Source organism: Sorex araneus, chromosome 5, assembly GCF_027595985.1.
Source record: "Sorex araneus isolate mSorAra2 chromosome 5, mSorAra2.pri, whole genome shotgun sequence".
In the NCBI taxonomy this organism is placed as follows: Eukaryota; Metazoa; Chordata; class Mammalia; order Eulipotyphla; family Soricidae; genus Sorex; species Sorex araneus.
Window position 1 is genome coordinate 79,697,477 of NC_073306.1, and position 18,563 is coordinate 79,716,039.

Consider the following 18,563-nt stretch of genomic DNA (forward strand, 5'->3'; position numbering starts at 1 on the left):
TAGTTCATTTTCTGATAGCTTCAAACATCTTGGCATTTTGAAGATTTAGATGGCATTATGCAGGTCATTTAAAATTTGAAAGTTCATTTCATCTTAACTCTTACATGAGTTAACTTTCCTTAACCAGAAGAGGCTTTGCTTAAACATATTTTTATAAACTAAATTTCTTTCCAAATCACCTTAACAGCCTTGCTCATCCGTTTTTAAGGAGCGTTTTTGAAAAAATAATAACAAAACACTACTACATTATTATGCATATTACAGTCTGAGGCAACATATAAAAACTAGAACTTTATTAAACTACATGATTTCCAATATTTGAATTCGGGTTTAGGGTTGATATTTTTCCCAAGGTGGGAGGGTTTGGGTTTTCATGAAATTGGTTTCAGGAAGTAACAGTCTTACAGATTACCCAGTAGTCTGTCTGGAATGAAATTCATTTTTAGTGAGGTAAGCCCAGAGGAAAGAGGTTGGTAGGTGGGGCAGAGACAGTAATGCTGGGGCAGGTCATTCCCAAACAACACAGAGTGTATTTCATAGAGTGTATACATTTTTCTATTCTTGCCTACTGTTACCGGGGTATCTTCCACTATAGCTCTGCAAGTGTGCAGGGTCTGCGGTGCTGAAGCAGCATGGACTTGGTGCTGCAAAGGGCTGCCCTCAGAGCTGAGGAAAACCCCAGATGCCTGCAGCTCTGTCATTCACAGCCTCCCAGCCTCTCATTCACATGCACCAAAGTCAAGCTCCGAAAATGCCTTCTGCTCTGAGGTGGACAGCAATGTTCCTAGCAGAGACTTGGGAATCATACCCCACCTCCAGGGAACCTGGGGGCTCGGCTGGGAAACACCCCAGCAGCTGTAGAATCAGTTTCATTCTCTAGAACAAGGGAAGGAGCAGACATCACACACTTAACTATTTCCACACACCATCACTTGCAAGATTTTTTTAAAAAAATTTTTAAAGTCCTAATTTTATGAAAGAGTCCAGACATTCAGTGCAAAATGAGCTTCTTCAAGAAAAGAAGTCAGGAAATTTCATTCTTGCATTGAGTGCAAATGATGTTCCATATACAACACATGCCAGAATTTCCTTGTGGAGAACAAATCTGACAATCTGCAGTGGACACCATGTGGAAATGGCAAGTGTGAGTTCCCCTGCTTTTGATCCCAACTTGCAATAGTATAGTAAATCTGATTTCGGATCAGGCAAAGCATGATCTACTGGTAAATCACATGCAGTCTTGCCTGCTTATGCACAATCTATTCTGTTAGGTTTTGTTTCTAAAATTAAGGGGAAATGAAAGAGAAGACAAAGTTGATGTGTGCCTCCCGTCTTTTCTAGCCATAGTCCTGATGTGAGCTGTTTCCCAGTATAATGTCTTATCAGTTTTTCTGCAGACTCAATGGTGTTAGGAAATTAACACAAGTGAGGTCTAAGATGCTAACTGAGACTTTTTCTGCTACAGACCCATCTGAAGAACATAATTCCCACTTTGAAACTAACAGAACACACTTCTGCTGCAGTGAGAACAGGGGGCATTTGGAAAGAGCAAAGAGTTCTGTGGAAATGGGGGAAGGAGCTGGTAAGATATACAGAAAATCACTGGGGGTACCGCCCGCCCCCCACTCCTCCCACACACTCATCCAAAGAGGGGGGGAAAAGATAAGAACACATCAGAATAAGTAAATAATCTGCTGAAGGGTTAACCTACTAACTGGTCATGTTTAGAGAGAACACACACCCCTTCTCATTTTCAATTCTTGACTTGTAGAGAACAGGTGTGGATAGCTCTGCACATATTTTCTGAAGAGCTCAAAACAGTGTTCTGATTCAGTGTCCTGTCACAACAGTCCTTTGGGAACTAGAAGGCTCTTTCCTAACCTAAAAAACAAAATTGAATTGGCAGTTCCTGGGCAGAGATCCTGGACAGAGAGATTCTGGAGGTGAAGCTTCTAAATGCTGCCAAGAATTCAAAATGCCCACAGAACCAGAACTGAGTATCTGAATTTGAATAAGGAGGTAGGCTGGGGGCAGGCTCATGGCACTGAGTGTGGAGAATGAAGGCAGGTGGGGTTTGTTCAGTCCTGATTATGTCCTCTTCCTGGGCCCTCTACCAATGGGACTAGGGCTCTAAGAGAATTCCAGCAGAACCTTAGGTTTTAGGGTAGCTTTCCCCATTGCTTTTGCATCTGACCTAAAGTCTAATACTCAGTCCCACTTTAGAGGAAGTCAACATTTAGTTTAAAGAATGTTAACAATCTCATTACCAGGTCTCCTTATAGGCCTGAAAAGAATTCCTGCTGGCCAGCATTGTCCCGATTTCTGAACAGTCCATGCTCACTGACGCCCCACTCCCCACCCAGGTCCCCTATGCTACAGAGAGGGCAAGCAACTGGAAAGGAAAATGAAGAAAAGAAATAAAACCTTAATATAAAAGTGAAACCAACAAGTATTTTTCTAGCCTTTCCCTTGTCCCCTGCTCTGCTGCCTCCGAGACTAAGCCACCAGCGTCTCCTAGATTAGAAGACTCGGCATCTCTATTCCTAATTGTCTTCTTTTCCAAGGAGGAACAAGGTCTGGTTCCTGAGGTGGGGCCTCAGATGCTCTGTTATTACAACTTAATTTTGTTGCAGCTTCTTTGCAAAGATTATTTGGGATGAATTGTTTCTTTTGTTTACTATCCAACAAACGACCTCTGCTAATCTTATATTTTATCTCCCTAACATATGGAAAAGCTATTTATTCTAGCCAATCACAATAAAGTGAAGAAAACCCCATTTTATGGAAAAGAATATATCACTAGTCTGTTGATCATTAAAGATATGATTACCAGTGAAAACCCTCTGAAGGTGGCACATTTATGCTTCCAGGAACAGATGGGGACACGCATTTTCCTTGCAAATACTTTTGAAATTGCTCTACTGGTAGCAGTATAAAAATGATATACAGATGCCAGGGCCGGTATGGCCAGGATGAGTGCACCAGATTTACACAGTAAAGCCTTCACACGCGGGCTGTCAGTTTTGATTGATCTCTACTATACCTCAGGAACTTGTTGACTAGGTAGGGAAACAGTGCAAATAATTCACTGCAGCAAGTCAGATAATTCACACAACCAATCGGTCTGCTTCACTTTCTGGCTGTGACATATGAGCCTTCCCAACAAAGATGCATCATTTTCCAGCTTGAACAATATTCAATGTCAGGGAAGAAAAGGTACTAAAGCCACACAAAAGGAGGCAGACGCTCGAGGAACCAGAAGTTGTTTTGGTAACGGAGGCCAGATCCCGCTCTACTCAGTCCGACCAGAGTGCTCAGACCCAATTGTCATTATCATATTGATTAAAAGAAAAAAAAAGTTCATCATACTGCAATTTTAGGTTTAATGCCAACGGATCGGGAAAGAGCAAAGAATTATCCCACAAAAGCACAACATTCTTACCGCAGGGACGTTTCCCTGTTCCAGTTCATTGATGGAGTTGATTAAGTTTAAATGAAGCAGACACTGGATAAAAGTAAGGGTATTGACCACTGGGCACCAAGATCCGTGCTTGAAAGGACCTGATACATGCAGAAAAGCAAGATTTGCTAAATGCTCTAATCTTCAATCAAATCTTACATCAATACAGACAAAGTTTGGTAATGAGAGATTCAATGAAGCATGCTGGAGAAAGAATTAATCCTCTTGGTCTAAACTGGTTTCAACTTTGAAGCTTGCTCGGAAGGAAAGACAGTTATCTAAATGCTAAATAAGAAACTTATTGTACTTTTCATGGCATGCTAATCTTTTGTCTATTTCATCTCTATTATGTGTATGCTCCTAGATTGCAGTTGTCATGGTGATTATATCAAGCCACGCTCTGGGGATGGTGGTGGGAAGTCAGGCACGAAGGTGGAAAAGACCTCTGCACAATCCAAAGATAAAATTAAAAAAAAAAAACATGGGGAGGGGGCAATAGGGAAGTAGGCAAACACCAGACTCACCCCCATCCTCCACCTCCAATTTCTTCTTGTCAGACTTCATATCCTTTCTGATCAGGGCCAAGGAGGTCTGGGCCTTCCTGCAGGTCCCTTCAGCATTTGGGAGTGGGAGAATGAGGGGCCAGACACCGCTTCTTCCTCCAACTCCTTTCCACAATGGTTCCCAACTTTTAACCCAGAGGTTCTCTTCCCTCATCCATCCCTCTGTCCCAAGCACTGACAGCAGCTGGACCTAGAGCAAACCTGGAAAGGGAAGAAGGCAAGGACGCACTCTACCCCATGTGGTGAGATGGTGGCCAGTGGAAAGGGGAGCTGAGATCCTGACTGCCCAAGGGGAACGAATGAATCTGAGGACCTGGACTCAGAGTCCCAGGCGGGAGGTGGACACCGCAGGGTCACCAGGAGCAGCCCAGATGACCAGAGGTGACCTTGGGTCCGTTATGTGTTTTACAAAAGTTGCCAAATTAAGACAGGATTATAACTGCTCCAGTCCTTGTCAGGGCTGAAAGGTTGGGAGTTTCAAATACGCCCTGGCAGTGTTGATGAGAAGCTTAAAAAGTAATAAAAGGGAGAAAAGAGCGAGGAAAGTAACATGTATAACTCTTATTAAAGAGAAGAGCCACGAAGAGGTTGTGAACTTGAATCACTGTTTGAACTTTAATTTGTTCATTAACAGGATTTGCCCCTCACTGCGAATGTTATTACTTCCCTTTGCAGCTCAGCAACAACTCCAGGCGAAATGAAAGAGTCTGGCAAAAAGTTAAATGCCTGGTAATTAATTCATTTCATTGAAAAAAAAAGGGGGAAGAGAGAAGGAGAGGTCGCACTCTGGAACAGACAGCAGAGGGGCTGGGGGTAGGGCTGAGGCTGAAGTCCAGGTGGAGGTCCTCTCAGAGGCCCGGTGGCGACCCAGCTGGGGCTGATGGAGAGGCCCCCTCTCTGACACCTCTGCTGAGGCTCCTTAAGTGATAGTAATGTCCCTAGCCCCTGTCCAGTGCTACCAGCTGCCCCTGCTCCAGGCCTCCTGGCCAGGGTTTCAGCTTGGAGCTACTCTGAGTGAGCTAATAGGGTGGCATGTAATGGCAGAAATCCAAATACACACACACACACACACACACACACACACACTTGTGTATATGTGTGCATGTTTGGGTACCTTCCCGCCCCTCCCCCTAAAAAAACACTCAACTAAAAAGTAGGGAGGAGTCTTTTGTTTACCTCCTTCCCTTCTTCTGCAGACTTAGTTCCAGGCCTGTGGGAAGCAAAACATAATCTGCATGTGGGCCTCTTAATCAGCCCTGTGACACCATGCTTGCTTTTTTCTGTCTCCCAGCACATGATTTAAATACACTCAGGGTATGAGACTGAAACACACTCCTCACCCCTGCTCAGGAGCCGAGAGGCCAGTCAGCTGGTTCTACCTCTCCTCTCAACAGGCCATCACTTACCTTTTCCAGTGTTGGTCAATCTCTCTGTCCAATCCCCTTGCAATGCATCTTCCTTCCCAGGAGTACTATGGCTGGCCCAAGTTAGTGGTTGAGACATCCCAGATACCCCCGAGCTGTCAGCACCACGTTGCCCTGAGAGCCAAATGAGAGAAGAGCAAACTTGAGGAAACCTGCGGCACACATCCACTGCCCTTTCTATGCAGTACTGAATGCCCACCACCCGGCATGAGGAGGCAACTCTGATTGCCACAGGATTTCAAACTGGTGTCCACAGAAATTGGTGGGACTTTCCTTAGCAACACAATGACCTACCATGTATTCTCCCGTTCCAGAACTACTATGAACCAAAAAAAGAGAAAGGAAGAAAAAGAAAAAAAATTTTTTTTAAAGTGGAGAGAATGAGTGACAATATATGTGAGTTTTCTAGTACCTAGAGGTTTGTGTTTTTCAATACCTTGCTTCTAAGCCCCATGGAAAAGAGAAAAATTTCTTATCCAAGTCACACTGTTGCCAAACAGCACCAAAATCACCACTTTACTGGTAGCATCCTCCCTGGTTTAAACTTGTCACCACTTGGTATTACAATTCTAACCTTAAACTCCATCAGTCACAAATGATCTGAATTTGCGCCTCCCTAACAATCATACATGAATAGAAAGGGCAAAGGAGCTTTTCAAAAGGACATTTTTAGGGAGCTGGGGGTGCAGACTAGTAGTCAAGCACTTTCCATGTGTTGCGAGAATCTGGATTTGATCCCTGACACACACACACAAAATATTTTTTTAAGTTTAAAAGGAACTATTTTAGGAGGGAAGGTGTAATGGTGGTAGGACTGGTGTTGGAATATTGGATGTCTGTGACAAATCATTATGAAAACGACTTTGTAAACCATAGTGTTTATATAAGGTTCAAAGGGAAGTTAAAAAAACAAACTTCCTAGGAACAAAAATAAATAAAAGGGACCATTTTGTAAAATGAAGCAAGTCCAGGGCTTATTTAGTATTTGAATCACTTCCCATATTTTATAGTCCCTGAATACTGAGTTCTATTTTTCCAAAGTTGTGGCTCTAGTCTGGAAAAATGACACTAAATATCAGGAGTCTACAAATAAAGTTTTCTTTACCCCGGACTACAGAGTCCTAAGATCCATGTATGGAAAAGACCTTAAAGAAGTCATGTAAAGCAAGTTAGGATACTTGCCACTACCATAATCTAGACTTGCATGTGTGAGTTTCTTCCTCCCTCCAACACAGAGTGCCTTGAGATGAACTATACTAAACTGCCCCTCATTCCACAGCCTTGTTAACAGCTGCTTGTTAACAGCTCCAACCCCATAAACTGCCCTTCAAACCTCCTTCCCACCCTCCCCAAAGGCACTAAGTGGGAATTTTTGAATTATCCCTACAAAGTGAGATAGCCCTTAAGGCAGACAGCTCTTGCTGTCTCTGGAAAAGCACACATATTATCTTCGTCTCACTTTATACTTGTGAGGTACAAGACACTGCATGAGGCATTACCTTTGGTATCTCCTCTTAAATGAAAGAGAAAATACCGTTAGCCATTCTTGAATTAAATCCCTTTGATTTAATGTGCAATGATTATGCCCATTTTAAGGCTGGAGAAACTAAGGTTAATGAAGTTGAGGTTTTGTCCAACCAAGATCTTATCATCTAGATGGGATCCTCACACATAATCTGCCTCCAAAGTCAGTGTACTTCCACTCTGTTGTTCTGGGTGCTCTGGTCACTCCTCTATGTCATTGGGGTGACTCAACTCTGCTGTATGTAGCAGAATCTTACCCAGCCTACAGATCCCCAAGGGAAGTCCCCGTCTCTCTCATGAAATCTTTCACAAGTCCTCAACCTGAGCGGAGCGCAGAACTCTCTAGTATCTGCAGCACTTCCATGACTTTCCCTGTCTCTGCCTGTACTTCATGTCAGTTTTCTTTGCTTAGACCCTCCCAATCACACCAACCAAACTCTTTGAAGATGGGAAATTGCTTACGCTTCCTTCTATTCTCCCCTCCCGCTTGAGGACCTAATAAGAGAGTTCCCACTATTGTGGACACATGCCTCGTGCACAGCAACCTAAAAATTAGAGGAATTATTATTGGCATTCTGCAGATTGAAAGACTGGGTTCAGAGAGATGAGGAAACTTGCTCGAGCCTCGCACTGAGGTCTAATACTCAGGGGAAGAATATCTCAATCAAATGCCTCCTTTCCTTAGCCACTGTGTTGTACCTGATCAAATATAATGTGAAATGAGGAAGCATCAATGTGCAGGAGATTCACAGATCCCCAGAAAACACCTCTTCAGCCATGATATCAGACAAAGAGTAGAGTCTAACACTCAAGAGAAAAGATGAGCATTCATCCCCTTTTACATCCCAGACTACCCTTCCCTATAACCCTCCTTCGTACCCTGCATTGGTGGAAGCCGCTAGTACTGTTTCCATCTGTGCTGGTGTTTCTGTAACACAAAGGGGAAAACTGTACTTCCCTAAGCATTACCTTCAAAATATCAGAAGAAAACAGGAGAAAACAAAGTACAGGAGTACTGACCCTTTTTTTCCCAGTGGGCTGCAAAAGTTGGGGCACTGGAGGAGGTCTTGCTCTTTTTGTAGCAAAAATGGGCTGCAGGGCTAGAGAGGTATTACAGGGGTTATGCAGCCTACCCTGGTTTGATTGCTGGCATTACGTAGTCCCTCTGGCACAGAGCTAGGAGTAGCCCCCAAGCACAATCAGGTGTGACCCTAAACAAATAAACAAACAAAAACTGGGTTGCTGCTACGGGAAGGATACCAGTGACAAAATATGTTTATATCTGACTGATTAAGCCAATATGTGGGATTCCAACCGGCATCCTGTGCTCCTCTAAGACATGAAGAAAGCAATGACATTTAAGGGGGAAAAAAACAGCTTCTGAGATTCTAAGAATCAAGACCTGGAAGTCTGGATACTTTTTCATAGAGGAAAAATGCTGAAGATCTGGACTTGATATTATTATCGAGTTAACGTTTCTCTTTATAACCAATGGGTCAGAAGGATGCATTAACCAGAAAAAACTATGGCAGTGCCAACAAAATACTCCTTATGAATCTGAGTCAGGAGAAATAATGACTATATGATTTACTTGTCTCCGGTATTCATGCTGAAACTAGTCTATTCTCCCAAATTACCAAGGGTGGATTCCAATCTTCACTTAAACTTTGACCTCAATATCTGGACAGTTCAAGGCTACAACTCTGATCTCCACTTCCCAAATGTGTTGTATCCTTCACTTTCCAAGCTGTATTGTATCTTGATAGCATTTAATCAATAATTCCATTTACTTCATCTCAAACAAGACTTAAAAACTACCTTCTGAAGTAGGCCACCCAAGTAGGTAATATGTACATTTTCTCAATGAGGGAATGAGGGAAACTAAAATTTGCCTCAAATTATACAACTTGTGTCTGATAAACCTAGACTTCCCCAATCCTGGTACAGGACTCTTTCTACTACATATTTCCTATACTCAGGGAAATTTCCTGCCTTTCCTGTATTTACTGTGGATCCCCATATAAACTGTGTAAATTTAAAGCCAGGAACTTCTACTTGGAAGATATAGGCTTCAAGCTACACCAACCAGTCTTGTATTATAATGATTTGGTTCCTATTAAGGCATTTCCCTGCACTGTAATTCTAAGGCTACATATAAAATGCAATATTTAGACTCAAATTAAGAATCATTTCAATAGTTTGTCAGGGATTCCTCCTAGTTCTGTGTCAGGGATCACTCCTAGTAGTGCTGAGGGACCATATATAGTACTGGGGATCCACACCAGTCAACCTCATATAAAACCAAGTGACTTATCCCTTGTATTATCACTCTACTCCTTAGATGGCTCATAAATCTACAGAAGACAAGCATCATGATAATGAGGCTGTCTAGTTCAAGAGAAGGGCTAACATCACAGTCACCTGTTTTTTCTATGATTTAACTTTCTATGATTTATACTGGTAACACAAAATTGAGTTCTTTTAACTAAGAAACAGAAATCCCAGGGACTTTCTCTACCTTCCCACCCCATCTCCACTGGCCCCCAAAAGATCTGGAATAGACTCTGTCCATTTGGTGTGCTGATTTTTTAGTTCAAAGTGTACCTGATATTCAGTACCTAGAAGTTCCCATTTCTGGGCAATAATCAAAAGCTCATCAAAGCAGACAGGACCCAATTCCAGACCTCATGAATGACTGAAATAAGGTCATCTTTCTGTTTTAGCTCAAAACTGAAATTTGGTTAATCTCCATATCCAATCAAACTCTGTGGTGAAAGAGAGGAGCCTAGTGCCTGCTCTGGGACCGTTGCCCTCTTTCTTTGTCTGCTGGCTGACCTTCCCGACATAAGTGCAACAGCATTTGCAACATTCAGTTTAAGCAGGAAGGTTCTTTCATCTTTGCCAGCTGGCCTTGATCTCTCCTGATCATTATGGCCTGGATCCCTGCTAATCACTAATGATCCCGTGGCCCTCTATATAATACTAAAGGTATTAGACCTGAACTCTTAGAGAAATTCCTACTCAGCTAATTACTTTCTTTTCTGCTATTCTTGGTATTCCATATAGTCTCAGCTGGAATTGACTTGAATTATTTCCTCAGATTTTAAACAGTTTGTTGGTGGTTTTTGAAAAGCATTTATAAACTCTTCTCTCAGCTGAATGTTTTCAACTATAATTCAAAAGTTCCATGAGCTTCCTAGCTCCCTCCCTCTCCTTTCCTTGACAATCTTTCTATCCCCTCTCCCAGATTCTAGTCTTGAATTTCAGAAAGTGTTTAAATTCGCTGGAAGATTCATAATTCTGTATTTTATACAGCAGCTATCATACTGGAAACTTAAAGCCACACACAGTAGTTCTACTACATATCTATTATGGGGTCTATATTCAAAACCAACCACCAAAATTCAGTGTTTCAATCTACTGGTTAAACTTCACATAAAGTCCAAAAAACAATGGGGTATTTTGTAATAGCAAAATATCCTGTTCACAAAACAGAATACAGATTAAGTTTGATTTTTCTGTGTTTTTTTTTTCACAGAAAAAAACACAGGGGAGGTCTCATAACCAGTAGTATTGGGGACTGCTCTGGGTTTGGGGGTTAGTCTACAGTGCTCCAGGGTTCATGTGATGCTAGAGTTAGGGTCTGGCTCTTGCATATAATGTAAAGCAGAAGTGAAGATACAGTGCAGAGCAAGAGTTGATATATAGCCCCTTGATTTTTTTAACAGAATGATCCTTTCATATGTCAATAAATAATCACCAGATCTGTAGAATGATACATGGAAATCCTGTTTTATCTCCTGGCATCTTGAGTGTTTCCTAACTCCAATTTCATATTCTAGAATATAACAGTTTCTATAATAATAGCAGCAAATCTAAACTTTCAAGAAATCCAGATTGAACTGGAGTTAGCTCAGCGGTAACTTCAGCACAACAAGAAATCCAGATATACCAAATTCTTGAAGATTCAACCTTCTGAAGTAATGTCTTTATACTACATACAAATATACTAGACATGTATCTAAAGATAAAAATAGATAAACTTTAAATAAACATTTAGCCATGACATCAGACAAGGGTAGAGTCTAACACTCAACAGAAGAAAAAATGAGCATTAACCCCCTTATTACATCCTAGACTACTCCTTCCCTACAACCCATCTCTCTAGGAGTCAGACCCTAAGTGTTTATCTAAATTAGGTAAATAATTTTAATTTTATTAAATAATTTTATTTAAATTAGCTAATTATCTAAATAAACTAAATGGGGGCTGGAGCGATAGCACAGCGGGTAGGGTGTTTGCCTTGCACACGGCTGACCCGGGTTCAATTCCCAGCATCCCATATGGTCCCCTGAGCACCGCCAGGGGTAATTTCTGAGTTCAGAGCCAGGAGTGACCCCTGTGCATCGCCAGGTGTGACCCAAAAAGTAAAAAATAAATAAATAAATAAATAAACTAAATGTTTATTAAAAGTTTATCTACTTTAATAGAAATGTGTCTAGAATATTTATGTAAAGTATAAAGACATTACTTCAGAAGGCTGTATCTTCAAAAATTTGTTTGATCTAGATTTCTTGAAGGTTTTGATTTTTGCTGCATGATTATAGAAACCTGTTAAATTCTAGAATATAAAATTGAGGTTAGAAAACACTTAAGATGCCAAGTTAAATCAGGATTTCCACATACCATTCTATAGAACTGGCGACTATTTATTGAAATATGAAAAAATCATTCTGTTACGAAATCTAAGGGCTAGAACCCAATTTCTGCTTTGCATGCAGGATAAAAGGAAGATAAACTTCCATTGACAAAAAGAATGCATGGCTCCAAGTGTGGACACTTTTCTTAAAGTTATCCCTTGGCAGTCACTTTTATTCCAATGGTGCTGTCATCATTCAAGGTATTTGTATAATGAGCTGGAAACCAGTTTAAAAAGCTACTCAGGGGGCTAGAGCAATAGGCACATGCCATCCATGTTTTGATCTCTGGTTTGATCTCTGGCACCACATAGCCCCTGAGCACCACCAGGTGTTGCCCTGAAGACTCCTGAACATAGCAAAGGTGACCAAGGTAATCCACAACACTGCAGGGCCTGAGGAGCATGACATCTCCCACTGGAACTGCATCCTTAAGCCCCAGCGTTGAACTGCTGGGCCTGTTGGCAAGAATCATTGAGATGTGCCTCTGAGGGCTCCTGAGCACTGCTTGGCAGGTCCCTCCTCTCATCCCCCAAAGTGTTCTACTCAAGCTCATATTACTGCCCTCCTGCTTGGCTTCCCTCCCACCCGCCCCCAATTATCTTATCCTGACATAATTCTCATCTGCTCTTTTTTTTTTTTTTTTTGCTTTTTGGGTCACACCCAGCGATGCTCAGGGGTTACTCCTGGCTCTGCACTCAGGAATTACTCCTGGCTTGGGGGACCATATGGGATGCTGGAAATCGAACCCGGGTCAGCTGTGTGCAAGGCAAATGCCCTACCCGCTGTGCTATCACTCCAGCCCCTCATCTGGTTTGTTTGTTTGTTTGTTTTTAGCTTTTTGGGTCACACCCAGTGATGCACAGGGTAACGTTACTCCTGGCTCATCACTCAGGAATTACTCCTGGAGGTGCTTGGGGGACCATTTGGGATGCTGGGAATCAAACCCGGGTCAGCTGTGTGCAAGGCAAATGCCCTACCTGCTGTGCTATCACTCCAGCCCCTCATCTGGTTTGTTTGTTTGTTTTTAGCTTTTTGGGTCACACCCAGTGATGCACAGGGTAACGTTACTCCTGGCTCATCACTCAGGAATTACTCCTGGAGGTGCTTGGGGGACCATTTGGGATGCTGGGAATCAAACCCGGGTCAGCCACCCACAGCCCTACCTGCTGTGCTATTGCTCCAGCCCCTCATTTGCTCTTTTGTCCATTGAACGTGAACAACAACAACAACAACAAAAAACTTGCAAAGCTTCTTAATAGGATATGCTGTGAATCCTAAAAATAGTGTCCAAAATAGGTTTGGACAACAGAAACATCAACGTAGTAAGGGACAAACTTCCACTATGACTAACTTGGATAAAGATACACTCAAATGTATGTGCTGGGGCCAGTGAAAGAGTTCAGTACATGGGGTACTATTGTCTTCTGACTATATGGTCCCTGAAGAACCACCAGGATAAAATAAAGTGTACTTTCTGGTATAGTTCACTACATTACTTAATAGTCATATATGGTTCTGCTTTTTTTTTTTTTTTGCTTGTTTGTTTGTTTTGGAGAGGGCTTATATCCAACAGTGCTGGTGGTTATTCTAAAGCCACTCCTGGTATGCTCCAGGAACTATGGAGTGCTAAGGATCAACCCAGAGGTCACATACACAAACATGCACTTGCATTCTTTGAGCCATCTCCTTGGCCTTGGTTATACAGCTATTTGGGCTGACAGTACAATATAAGGGGTTAAGAATAAAATTGTTCTGGGGCTGGAGCAATAGCACAGTGGGTAGGGCACTTGCCTTGCACGCGGCCGACCCAGGCTGACCCAGGTTCAAATCCCAGCATCCCATATGGTCCCCTGAGCACCGCCAGGGGTAATTCCTGAGTGTAGAACCAGGAGTAACTCCTGTGCATCGCTGGGTGTGACCCAAAAAGCAAAAAAAAAAAAAAAAAAAAAGAATAAAATTGTTCTGAATATCCTGATTTTCAATAACACCCAGTGGTACTCAGATTAATTCTGGCTCTGATCTCAGGAAACACTCCTGGTGGACTCAGGGGACCATCTGAGGTACCAGGGATTGAACTCAGGTCAGCCATGTGCAAGGCAAGTGTCCGACCCACTGTATCATCACTCCAGCCCCTGTTCTAAATATCTTAATTTCTATAATACCATTGAAAACTGTCTACATTCTCTAGATATATTTTACAGATTTCAATTTAAAAAAAGGTTTAGATATTTTAGCATTCAAATTCCAGGTCTTATTTGAATGATTCATCTAAGAAAAAATTAAAACTACACAAAATTAGGATAAAATATTCGTGTATGTTTTCCTATTTTCATTAAATCAATGAATCTTAATTAAATAGGTGTACCTGTGACTACTTGGGAATGTGTTTCATTTTCTTGACTTGATTGCAGTAAGAACTTCAGAATAGGAAAGAAAGGATATGTGACTGTAAAAAACAGGGTTTTTATTCATATTAATCCAGACAGACATATGGCAAGATGTTTTTAATGGAAAACTTGACATTCTAACAGAATTTTTTCAAATGTCAAAAACTCTTCTATCATCATAAAAATCCATTAAATGTTGTTTTTAATAAGAACAGTCAATACAATTTTTTACATATTTTAAACGTCACTGTTAAAAAAGACTTCCATAATATTTCCTGAGTTTTTTGAAACCAGGAGAAGTTAAACATTAATTACATCTAAACATTAAACGAATATAGGGGTGTGTTTAATGGTAAAAGTAGAGGGTCTAAAACAAATAATGAATAAACATTTACTGAATGTTACTTCAGTAGAAGGAAAGAAAATCATATCAAGACATACAAAATCCATTGTAGAACTTCCACAGGATTTGATCCATTTTAAAAACAGTTTCTACTATGCAAGATAAAGTCTAAAGCATTTGCTTTAATTTGGATCACTTCAGATTTCAGAAATAATTCATTGGGGCCCTAGCCATACTTTGAACCCAATTCCATGTCTCAAGTGACTCCTGATAGAACTAAAGTTTGTAATACCCATGGGTAAATAATAATCCTTAAGACTTAAATTTTACAAAAAGAAATAACCTAACTTCCATACCCCAGATAAATGGATCATTTCACACATCCCACTCTTGTGTTAAAAGCATATGGTCCTTCATGGAAACTAGCAGATGATTATCATTAACAACAGAGGTATAAACACCACCCGTTTCCTCACTTTCCACTTACTTCAGTTTTAGATGTCTGGGCTTATAAAATAGGGCTCCCTCCCAGACTTACTATGTATGCGCTTAAGTGAGTATCTCTGTCCTCCAGTTTATATGATTGAACAGGAATAAGATGAAATCTGCCGCCTTCCAATGGGAACTTCTGCCAGAACACTGATAAATACATACAAAATGATAAATGCTACTACCTCTTTCGGCATTTTGAAAGATGTCAACCAACACAAAATATTTTGGTGTGTGTGAATTAAAATGACTCTTCCTGATGGTCTCCAATGTTTCCTCCAAAGAACGCCGGGTGTCAAGAACTGGCTTACATATTATCTATCCTTGGGAACGCACTGACATCACACTTCATAACAGCTTGGTATAATGACTGATGTCAAAATCCCCTGCATGGAAACATCCCCCCTCTGGATTGACACCATGCATTAGCATGACAGAGGGCTGGAGAACTCAACTACAACGTGCAGGGCCAGGCTGGGAAGTGCTAAGGAGAGAAGGGCAAGGCTTGAGCACAGCTGCAGGGCGACAGTCCTTGCGTTTTAACTTAGGAAGAAAATGTTGCTTAGAGGTCTTGGGAGGCCAGAGGGGCAAGTACCCGCCTCCACCAGAGTGGGCAAATTACATGCAGAAGAGACCTTGGGGAGTCTTCTCCGAAACTATCAGACCAGGGCATGCACTGTGCTGGAAGAAGCGCTTGAAGCCATGGGGTGCAAGGAACGTTTTAGTCCCTGGGTTGGGTTGGGCAGTAGATTTGGCTGAATGGGGCTTGGGATGGGCGCAGGGTCGGGTCTCTTGAGCCGGCCTGGGGGAAGCATCTTGCCCAGGCATCCACGCTCCCGGGCGGGTTTCTAGGCTGATGTAACCCGTAGCACGATCAGCTTCCACCTCAACCCACCCAGCGTCGGGCGACTCAGCCACCGCCCCGCCTCCCCCTAGGGTTTGCAGCGGGGCAAGACTCTGTCTGAGGCCGGGTCTGTGGGGACCCACCACCCCAACAGCGACGTGAACAGCAGAGGGTCCCAGTCCGTGCACACAAAGCCCCCGACGGGGCCGGCCGCAGCGCTGCCACGCCTCGCCACGCCCGCTCCTGGGAAACAGAAGGTAAACCCCACCCCATTCCACCCACCACCACCACCCCGCTACCACGTCTGCTCCCGGGGTGGGGGGGGGGAAAAGTTCACCACGGGGAAGCCTAGACCCGGAGGAGGTGCGACCCCGCGCGCGCGAACATCCCCCGCCCCCAAGCCAGGGCCCTCTGCCCGAAGGAGACGCTCACCTCTAAGCAACGGGCGCTGCCGCCTGCGGGAGGAGGAGCGCGAGTGGGGAACACTCACGGGGCGGCAGCGGCGCAGGGACCTCGCAGAGCACGGCCTGCGCCGGGGAGAGGAGACCCAGCGGGGAGCGGCCGGAGCCAGAGCCTCGGAAGGGAGGCCTCTACCGACCGGCAGCGGACCTGCAGCCGCCCCGCCGGCAGCCCGCCGGGCAGCCCGCCCCGCCCCTCAGCCCCGCCCCTCCTATCCCAGTCCAACCCCGCCCCCGCCCCGCCCCCGCCCCGCCCCGCCTATCCCAGTCCAGCCCCATCCCTCCCAGCCCGTCCCAGCCCCGCCCCCGGCTTTTTCTTCAACCTGCCCCGTCCCCCCCACCCACCCACCCCTCCGTCTCCTGCCCGCCGGGTGCAATCTGCTCTCCGGGAGACCAACGCGAAGCGACGCGGAAATCTTTCCACTAAAATGAGCTGTGATATCCTTGTGATGGCTATAATTTATTCCAAATCGTCCCTGGACTGAAACGATCAATTAGCAGCCCGAAACGCACTGTGAAGTAAATTGTCACACTCTATTACAGGATGGTTATCATATATTTATAAGGTGTGTTTTCTGCAATCAGAACCAACAAGGTGTTGAGTGATCAGTCATAAACGCACTTCTTCAAACGGAGCCTGGGAGAAGCTCCAGCATTGTGTGGTGGGAAGTTGTTGTTGTTGTTATTGTTGTTGTTGGTGGTGGTGGTGGTGTGCGGTTCTTACGACAGTTATTACCTCCCTACCTCTGGCCCAGGGTGATGCTTCCTCTTGACAGCTCAGGTTAAGAGCTCTGCACCGACGTTCTTGGCCACTTCTGTGATGCCGTCTTGAGCAATGTCCCTGTGAACAACTGGGAGACTCCAAAAGGAAAGATTTCCTTATTGTGTAAATATAGATTAGACATGAGGATCACACTTGCTTTTTCAGTCCCATCACTCCCATAATATCTTGCTCCTTGCGTCTAAATTTATAACACAATGTTTGCATTCTAAGCATCATTTCTAATCATCCTGAGCCACCGGGCCCTGCCCTACTCCTTGCTATTTAGGTCTCATGCACACTAGACATTAAGCCAGAATCTATGGCGTTTACCCACAGAAAGAACTTTGCATCCTCTCACTTCGAATTTCTGCCAAAAACCATCCATCAGTCATGAGATGGCACAATATTTTGAAATGCTTATAAGAAATTCACATGTAGTCTGGTAAACTGTCTTAAAGGGACCAAGAGATGGAGACTTTATAGTCTTCTCTTGGTCCCTTTAAGACAGCTTACCAGACTACATGTGAATCCTCAGCATAAACATCCTCATGTCATAAACAAACATCTAGAAAGTATGTTTTCTCTAACAAACTATCACATTTAGATGGGTTCTGGTTTGTTTCTGAAAAAGCATAGTTAGCTAACCCAGCCTACTGATTATTCATTCTGAGAAAAGTTTAGCAATCATAGAAGCATGCCTCTGAGGGCAATAAAAGGGCATTGTGGAAAGTGAGTCACAAGGTGTGAGGACAAGAAACAGAGTTTACAGCATGTTTTTCCTAGGTTAACTGACTCCATGATTTCTGTGCAGAATGATTTGTCTGGTTGAGGACAATTGCCTCATGTAATGACTGAAATGGCAAAAAACCCAATTCAGCACCTTCACCTCACATTGCCCAATGTTACTGACTTGATGTGTATTTCATAGATAATACTTACTTGTACTTCAGGCCAGGCACTTTGTGTATCTCTTACCCATATCAACAATCTTATGAAAAACTTCATTTTGCCAATAAGAAAACTAACATTTGCCAGGAGTATTTGCCAAGATTAAAAACTTTTCAAGGTCACATGTCAAATAAATGTTATCTTAATAACATAACACCTCAAAATTGTAAGACTTTTGACTTAATATTTCTTCCCCTTTCCACCCCAAATATTATATATATACACATATATTTGCAATAATGCAGCTGAAATCCAAGTTTCACACACATAATGCATGTTTTCTACCACTAAGCCACATCCCCATCCCTTCAGCAGTCCTTAGTGGAGCTGATGGTATAATAAAAAATGGTGAATTTGAGAGTGACAGAAAAGCTGTTTACAAAGAAATGGCATAACAGGGAATACATGGGGTCAAGAATCCCTTCTCTGTTCTACCTGTTTTAGTTTCCATGGTTTCCTTTTCAGGGTTATCACCTGGCATCTGGTGTGTAGCCAGAGACACCATACTCTGGGTGAGTGGTGACTACTATACTTGGGGGGATAAGGGGTGTAAGGTGGATTAAGAAGCCCCCAGATAAAGTAGAACTACCTGGAAAGGAGATTTAAAAAAATTTTTTATTAGTGAATCACCATGAGGTACAGTTACAGACTTACAAACTT

General features: G+C 43.0%; 1 long non-coding RNA gene across 1 annotated transcript in view; it reads right to left on the reverse strand.

Moving 5' to 3' along the window:
- The window catches only part of LOC129405109 (uncharacterized), a 25,827-nt gene extending 9,453 nt beyond the window's left edge, over positions 1-16,374 (reverse strand). The window contains exons 1-2 of the long non-coding RNA XR_008630330.1: positions 16,167-16,374; positions 5,430-5,561 (exon numbers count right to left, since the gene is read on the reverse strand). This is a non-coding gene — a long non-coding RNA (uncharacterized LOC129405109). The remainder of the gene's footprint in view (positions 1-5,429; positions 5,562-16,166) is intronic.
- Positions 16,375-18,563: the final 2,189 nt, after the last annotated feature.